Raw genomic sequence first — 9,447 nt, forward strand, 5'->3', positions numbered from 1 at the left:
TAGTATTTACAACAAAGTAGCCAACTTAATCCGATTCAACATGATTTTTGGAAAACAAACTCAAACCTTTTTACAAGCATAAAAGAATATTAAGTCATTTTTTTCAGGAGACATTATTTAATTTTGTTTCAGCATCTCCTCCCCTAGTTTTGAAAGAGTAAGTGGTGGTATTGGGAGTTGTAGGCCAATACGGTGGGGTGTGGAAAGGTGACAATGTCGTCGTGGTGCTCCTTCTATTCGTTTCCATCTCACTCTCCCACAGTGAAACCCATGGCTACGACTCATCCCCCTTTCATTTTCTCATACATCAATCACAATGTCACTTTCTCTTCCTTTTTTTTTTTTCTTTAGCTACTAGCTAGACCCACAAAGCCTTGCTGGCGTACAAGTTCAAGTGCTCATTTTTCTTCCCATTGTCATCTAAATAAATTTTCAATGTCTAACGGCCCAACGTTTCTTATCTTTTTCTCTCCATGTAATTTAGGGATTTTACACTATGCTTGTCTTGAATAAATAAAAAGGTTAATTATATTGGCGTTTTCTTGTCGGAAAAGTTACTTTTCACTTCCTTTTGTTATTTAATGGCGGAGTGTGTTTGCAATAGAATTAGTTTCTCATACTGAAAATGTATTGGATGCAATGCAAGAATATGAAGAGCAAATGATATATAGTGTAAGAAGGGCAGTTTATACTACTGCTAGCAGTTGAGGAAATTGTCACTCAAGAGAAATGCTTCCAACATATTTTCTAACATTTTTTTTTTTTTACATATTTTCTATTATTAATGAGAGCCATAAAGCTTTATCATAGTAACGTGTGTGACTTTGGAAAATCAATTAATGTTCTAAAACTGAAAGGGCAAGAAATGAAATGTTTCTTAGTATATCTTCATCTTCAAGCTTTCAAATCAAATAAACGATACGTGGATCTCTTTTAAACATTAATTAGCTTTCATTAAACACATGTTGCTAATGCTGGTTAGAAACAATTATTACTTTTTTATGGGTAAATATATATTATTACTTAATTTGGGAACTTAGTGGCAAAAATATAGAATTTAATCTAAGTTTTATCTTTAAAAATTAATATTTCCCCTCAAAACACATGAAGGGAATGAGTATCTTCCGGCTAAATAAAGAAGTCAAATTTTAGTTAGAAGTCCTTAGTCTCGTATTTATTATGCGATCCATACGCATTATGTGTCCGAAAATTTACGAATGGCAAATTGGCAATGGATAAATTATAAAAGGACAAATTCTAGTTTGCCATCAAGTCTTCCATTCAATTGATGGCACGTGAATTTTTTTAATAATAAATCTCCTCCATTAAATGTACGTGGCAAAATTTAAAATTAAGATTTACGTACGTTCCTCATTTAATTAAAGAAGTTGATGATAAAAAATAAAAAATAAAAAATTGGCTCTATATTTTTTGTTTTTACTAAAATGCTAGGAGAAATCCCAGATCCAAATGGAGCCATGTAGGAAAGGGTCTCATGAATGGATATTTTTCCTAACAGAGATTACGGCTTTGGATTTTGTGAAAAACACTACTAATTCCAAATAGTATTTCAAAGTACCAGCAAATGGCTTTTTCATTGAACCTCTGGCATATTGTTGAGGTACAGTTGTGCAGACTTAAATTTGAGGGGAACCACCTTTATTTTCTTATTTTGATTATATAGCATGCACGAACATGGTGTTATATATGCTTGGGAATTCCACATGCACGTGTCACGTTAAAGTTTTGGTTTTGTTAATTGTTAGTATTCATTTATGACCGCTCCCACATTCTTTTCTCAATTTGTGGGTTACTCGGATGATGGATGGATATGGTTTCCATCGCTTTCAACCCAACAATTAACAAAAGCATGAATGAATGACTACTCCACTCACGAGATAAATATTCGTGGTCTTATGGTCAACGCGGGTAACATTAACTTTTCCCTATCTACCCGGCCTCCATTTTGAATCTTCTAAGTTTTTCCTTATATGTATGTGTGTGTTTTTGTAGTAAAGGTTCTTATGTAATTATGTTAAGACAAATGTTAATTTTTTAAAAATTAACCAATACTCTAAAAATACTGATTAACAAGACTCTTATGTTAAATAAAGTAACTTGATAATTAATTTGGACTATTATATTTTAAAAGCATAGATTCAGTATATCATGTAAATCCAAATTTATGACTTTTTTTGTTTTGTAATGAAATTAAACTCATCATAATTAATTAATGAAGTGAGTAACTTTATCAATATTTAAACCAACTACTTGTCACATAATTTATGTCACTAAGTGTATCTGTGAATTACTAACATGGAACATAATAGTTGATGTATAAATGATATGGTTGAAATCTTTGAGTATATTGTAAGAGATTTGATTCTTAATCTTATATATAGTGAAGACTTTATTGAAAAAAAAAAATCACTTCATGTGTTAAAAAAATAAAAATGTCTCTAATTATTAGTTGAGAATATCCCTAATGTAAAAAAATTTAATCCTTTATATTTTATAATACCATTTTTAATTCCTTATAGTGATGAAGTTATACATACAATTTAAAAAACAAAAAAGATTCCTTTTAGTCTATATACTTAAAAATAACATCTTTTATTTTTTATACATACCATTTTTAATCCCTTATAATTCTTATTATAAAGATTAAAATCGTGTATATAGGGAGTTAAATAGATTAATTTTTTTTGTAAGAATTAAAATATGATGTTTTTAAGTATAAAGAGTAAAAGGGAAAAAAATTGTAAATACAAAGATGAAATGAATAATTAAGCTTTTTGTTCATTTGTTAATTGAATAGTTTAAATAAAATTATTTTGAAATTGTTTATAATTATTAAGCATGAGTAATGTATTATTTAATGACTTGAAATTTAAATTAATGGTGATGGACCACATCATAATTATAGTAACCGCTACCAGCAAGGGACTTTACTTAATAATAGATTATTACATGCTATGAAATTAATATAATTCTTACAACTATTCAAAGACCATTTTCATTCATCATTACAGCCATATTTAACATATAACAGAATTTAAGGTGTTCGATAAATCAACATAAACAAGCTCTTTTAACGGGAAAAAAAAAAAAAAAATCGCCTTCACCTTTCATTTTCCCCTGCATTCGTTTAAGTTGGCAACTTTATTTTCCTTATTTTCAATTATGCAATACATCTAATCAAGTGAATAGTGTAGATATTGAATTCCAATTCACTTATCATGCCAAAAACAAGTACTAGATTCATCACCTTTTTTAGCTTTAAAAAATGAACCATACTTGAGGTCAAATTGCATCACCGCCAAAATGTTTGCTATCCTTTTATTTGTTGAATGTATATGTCAAAATCTTCAACATCATCACTGTCATACTTATTTATTAAATATTATAATTTCATATTGTATCAATTTGTTTTGGAGCAAGCTGGTATCCCTTGTGAGACATAACATTGTGTTCTTCATATGAATATTTAGCGTAATTACATATTCGAAGTTTAAACTCAAAATACGGGTTAAAGTTGAAAAATTTTAAACTGGAATTAAAAACATTTTTTTTAGTTTTCTTTATTAAAAATATCTTCTGGTGTTAAGAGCTTTTCTAAAACCGTGCTTTGTTTGTCTTTTAGTTTAAATGCAAAATGATATCCAAAAATTATGAATTAACAGTTATAGCAAGCAAGTTGTCCAAAAACAAATAACTTCCATTTCAATTTTTCTATTCAGAATGTAATTTGAAATTGTATCCACGAATTGAAAAAATTATAGAACCAATAAACACAGGAATGCACATAAGATTAAGAAACAAAATTTGAAGTGATCGATATTCACGAAAAAGATCAAGAACTCTGTCAGTTTAAACTTTAAAATACCCTTAACAACAAGAAAAATAGTGAAATAGATAATCATAAGAAACAAAAAACGATGAGAAATTTTGATAGAAAATTTTCTAAGGTCCACCTTGTGCGCCTTCTCTCTGAATTCCACAAAAATCTCCTTCATTCATTTGCATGAGGCTTTCCAACGAATGATGAATGATGCGACGACAACTTGTGAATAGATTTTTTGAATATATATTTATTGTTAAGATGATATCATCTCATCATTTAATTAATAAAACAGGCTTAAGATAAAAAAATTGATATTCAAGATGCAATATAACAAAAAAAATTATTGAAAACCTAAAACAAAAAAAATTATGAAGGACTTAAACATGGTTAAGTCCAAATATTAATTATAATAATATTTAGTATATTAATACTAAAACATGTTTCTGACTTAAGCTAGTTTTAATTACTATGGATGGAGTACAAATTATTGTGGTTTTAACTGTTTCTTCTGTGATATAGGCTCGTTAGCTCATTAGCTTTTTGGTTTTTTTACCGGTAGACTCATAGTTAGCCCACAACTTGTCGATATGTGTAACGATGAAACCGACAACCTATTTAAAATCTTAAATATAAAAGAGGTCTAAAAATAAATTAACATGTTATATCATATTTATGTAGAGGTCAAGACAAACGTAAAAGAAAACTTGTAATAGGTTAATAGGTCAGACTTTTTAAGTTGAGAGATTATAAAGTAAGTTTTGTCAAGGTTAGGCAAGTTGACCTAGCTTAGCATGAATTATTTCCATCTCTGACATATTATCTAACTCCCTAATTCACATAAAGTAAAAGATAAGATAACATATGTATAACCTAACAAATTATCGATCGGATACACAAACATTAGACAAGATAATAGCTTATTTTGAAGAAAAATAACATAATGAAAGTTTGATATAGTTGGTTTTGATGATTAGCCTCTCACTTGATTGTGATGGCAAGTTATATAATATGTTGGTTAGTTAATTAGTCTCTTAGACCTTTTGATTGACTGAGTTAAGAAGTCTGAATGAGTTAATAAAAAAAAGTGAAAATAAACTAAGTGTGCCCTAGATGATTGTTAAACAAACCAATATAACTCATATTGATGTTCTTAAATGAATATGCTAGTATTTAAGTTGATGAATCATATTTTGTGTTTGCTGTAATAAAATACACATGTAATCTGTCACTTAGTTCAGAAGCTTATGATATGATACATGATCATTTATTACATGGTTCAAAAACTAGTTTTACATAAAAAAAAATATTGCCTCATGGAATAATCAATTAAATACTTACTGTAATTGATTATATAGGGTAAATCTTTATTTTATTAAAAAGGTATTTGTTCTATAATAATTGTTTACATGAGAAATTAATTGATTACTTTGTTTATAATTCATACCAGAATGTCTGTTGAACAATTTAATCAATTAGGTTGAATAATAATTGATCACAACATTTATCGACCATTGTTGTTTGAAAATAATGAACTTTTATGTTTTTACCCTTTATCTGATACTCTAAATAAGGGTAATATGGCTATTTGGAATACATGAAAAGATACTATAAATTTGAGATAATTCACTCCATTCTCTAGGAATTAACAAGGTTTTCAAGATGACCAAAGCTCGTCGAGATCACCTTTAAGCTTTTCTAGTTATTTGTCAATCACATTTTAATTAGGTGATATCTATCCTTGTTTGAGTTGCTTCTGATTATCGTATGCAATTGAGAAAAACTATTTTCTCGAAAGGGAAATTGCAGAAATGTGCTATAATTGTTACCAGGTTTTCTTGAAGGGTTCCATTTTTTATTTTTTTTGGGAAAGGCAAAGTGTAGTATATATTATAACTCAATCAAAAGTTATATACAAGCTGTACAGTATACAAGAGTCCAGCCATATACCAAACCAAAAAAGCTTCTGATATCAACAAAAAATGGGATAGATAACATCTACCTAGCAATCAAGAACTCCCTCGGATCAGTGCACCAGAAAGAATAGAAAAACCCTGTTGTATGTCCTGATTTATACAGGAACCACTTCAATGAAACAGTGTTGATTTGTGCCAAAAAGTCAAACGAATAACGAATTTGTCTCTCTGTTTCTAAAAATAATTGAGTTCTTGTTGGTCCATATACACCAGCAGGTAGAATGCCAAAAAATGTGTTTATATAATCTGTTCATCCTCCCTTGAAAGCAATTACCCAACTGATTATACATACCATGAAAATCATTAGGAAAAAATAAGAGGGATATCCAACCAATCAAACACTTTCTTCCACGCCTCAGAGATAACCCTGCATGATACAAAAAAGATGTTGAGCGCTTTCCCTTTCTTCTTTACAAAAAACACACGAATTAGACATGTTAATGTTTGTAATTCCCCTTTTAAGCAACTGTTCACAAGTTGGCAATCTATCTTGTAACAGTTTCCCTGAGAAAGCCAACACTTTTGAAGGAATTCTACTCTTCCAAAAGTTTTTGAATGAAGACACTTCCAACAACAGATCGGACCCCTCCCTCTCAATAGAATGAATGAATGTCTCTATACGCATTAGCCACAGAAAAACATCTCTCACCGCCCCCACCCACTTGTGCTCCCAGAATCTTGTTGACGGATCGTCCCCTACCCTCCTTTTGCATGAATCCACGAACCATCCTGGTTGGATCGAGTTTTCAGAATCAAGGTTCATGATATCTCTCCACCATATAGACCATCAATTGGACTGTACTTCCTCATATGGAATATCGAAAATTCCCATACTTTTCCAGAAGCAAATGTTCATTCAAAAAACGCCATCTCCACTTGGACAGAAGGCTTATGATAAATTTCTCCAAGTTTTTAACCCCAAGCCCCCCCTTCTGATTTCGGCAAACATATTCGTTCCCATGCTACCCACGAAATCTTTTTTATATCTGCATCTCCCGCCCATAAAAAGTTTCTCTGCAACGACACCAAGCGTTTGATCACTTTCTTGGGAGCCTTATAGAACGAAAAATAGAATAGAGGTAAGCTACTGAGCACTGAATTCACCATAACCAATCTCCCTGCAAAAGGCACATGTTCCTACCCTTCCACACCGCCAAGCGCTTCTTAAATTTATCCACCACTGGATTACACGCCTCACTTCTTCTTGGGTTAATTTCAATTTGAATTTCCAGGAATTTAGAGTGAAGGGTTCCATATGGCCTGAGCAAGTTTAGGGTTGTCTTTTTTCTACTTTTGTTTTTTTATATCCTATTGTAAATGATTTAGAATTTTAGTGAAAAATCTCAACATGTTTTTTGTTTTTTTTTTTTATCTTTTTTAAGGTTGGGGCCGTTTTTCCATGCCCTGACAACACCTTTCCTTTTCCCAAACTTAGGTGGAGATCTCTTTAATAAATAATAATGAACAAACTTGAACATTTAAATTAGATTTTTTAATAATGAGTAATAATTGAAAACTATTGATGAACTTGTTGCATGACGTGTCCATATGCATAATATATATTACATATATACACACACAACAAAATAGCATTCTATTCTCTTACTTCCATCAATTAGGGCAAACAGCTAGCTTTCCAATTAAGAAAATAGGTTGGTCTTGAGTAACTTTCAAGGGTATCTTATCTTAACTAGTAAATAGGTGTTGACAAAATATAAAACTAAACTACTCAGTAAATGAATCTCTAATCAATCAAAATAGAAATACATATAAATGTAAATATAACAACAAATTTACGCAGCTTGTGAATATTTTCTCAAAGTATTTGAGAGCATTCATAAAAAATAAATTCAATGGGCACAGCCCAACAATCTTCAGCAACTTAGCATCCTCCAAACTTCAAACATTCTTTCTTGTCCATATAACCTTGCTTGGCAATTTGGCATGACATGTCTTTATCCTTTTCCTTTTTAGCCTTATTTATGGTTGTTCTCAAAACCTTTATTCTGTCATTGCATGCCATATAGTTCAACTCAAACATTTAACGAGCCCTAACGAACGAAAGCATGATCAAATCTACACTTTTGGCCTGTTCATCATTTTTAGAGATACCATATTCAGGTCTATCAAATTTTGTGCAAAAATGTGCAGGCACACTATTCATAAATTCACTCATTCTTTTACCCTCTGTGACCCCTTCTATTTTTTATTTGTTGTGTAGTACGAAGTGTCACCCTAAAAAACACCATCATATTACGTATTTAGCGTTAACTTGAGCACCCATTTAGTGTTGATAATTTATGTTTACTCAATAATTTATTTAAGAATAGCATCCAAAAAAAATAGAAATTACTTATTTTATTAAAAAACACTTTTTAAAAAAATAAGTTTAAATAAATTTGCTCATATTTTGTTTTGGTTCCTATGTATTTTGTTAATCTTTATTTCAATTTTTAGTTAAGATTATAAAATATAACAAAAAAATAAAGAGTATATTATAATTACAAAGTTTATAATAAAATATAATTATATAATGAAAGGTTAAACAATAATTTAAACATTGTTTAAACTGTAATTTTTTTAATATATCTGTTTGATCAAATAATATATTTTACTATAAAAATTAAGTTCGATTGATTGAGTAGGATATGAGTTATAATAAATCTCATTACATATTCCAACCGATAAAATATACTAAAAATGATATTTTAGAAAAAATAATATTATGACTAAATGAATATGCTTTATTATAACAAATATATAATATAAATAAATTGAAGCCTAAAAAATTTATCATTTAAAATAACAATTTTTATCTATCTTGATTTATAATGTATCTATATCAATAGATAAAGGGAATACCCAATTAGATAATTATTTTTTGATCTCCACCTTTACTAGGTTATTTTGTCCTTCAAAACTTATATTTAAAAATAATTTTAATTTTAATAATAATCCAATAAGTGCAAAAGTATTTTAAACCTATTTTATAACTATGGTGTTCCAACTTCACTTAATTTCTCTCTCTTTCTCTCAAAACACACCAAACCATTCATTCATTGATTCTTAATTTCATTCAACAAATCATATAATATGAAACAAGGAAATGTTACATAACAATCCTTCCACGGTTGTTCCCGGATGCAGTGGCTCGCCACCACACCCATGTCGTGTCTCCGTACCAATGCTGCTCTGCCGTTGTGCAAAACAGATCCCGCAACTCATAACTACTTAACCAGTTCTTCAATAAGTTAACAATGGTAGAACCACAAACACAAAAATTAAGAAAAACAAGCAAACAAAAAATTAGTATTAATAATCGCAACCTAGGGATCGATGATAGTTTCAGATCACTCAAACCCGTGGATAAAAACAACATGTTTTTTTAAGAATTATTTTGAAAATCAGGGAAATAAAAAAGAGGAACACAAAAGAGAATGAATAACAGAATAAGGATAGCAGGTGTTACTTACAGTGGAAACTAACGCGATGGAAGAGGAAGCCCGAAATGGAGCTTCAGAGCCCGACAGAAAAGTTAAAAAATAATGATCTAAAAAATAAGAAAACTGGATAGTTAGAAAAAAAATAGCCTAAAAGAATGTAGTGGGGACAGAAAATTTTATTTTAAAA

This window comes from Glycine max, chromosome 3, assembly GCF_000004515.6.
Source record: "Glycine max cultivar Williams 82 chromosome 3, Glycine_max_v4.0, whole genome shotgun sequence".
Taxonomy (NCBI): domain Eukaryota; kingdom Viridiplantae; phylum Streptophyta; class Magnoliopsida; order Fabales; family Fabaceae; genus Glycine; species Glycine max.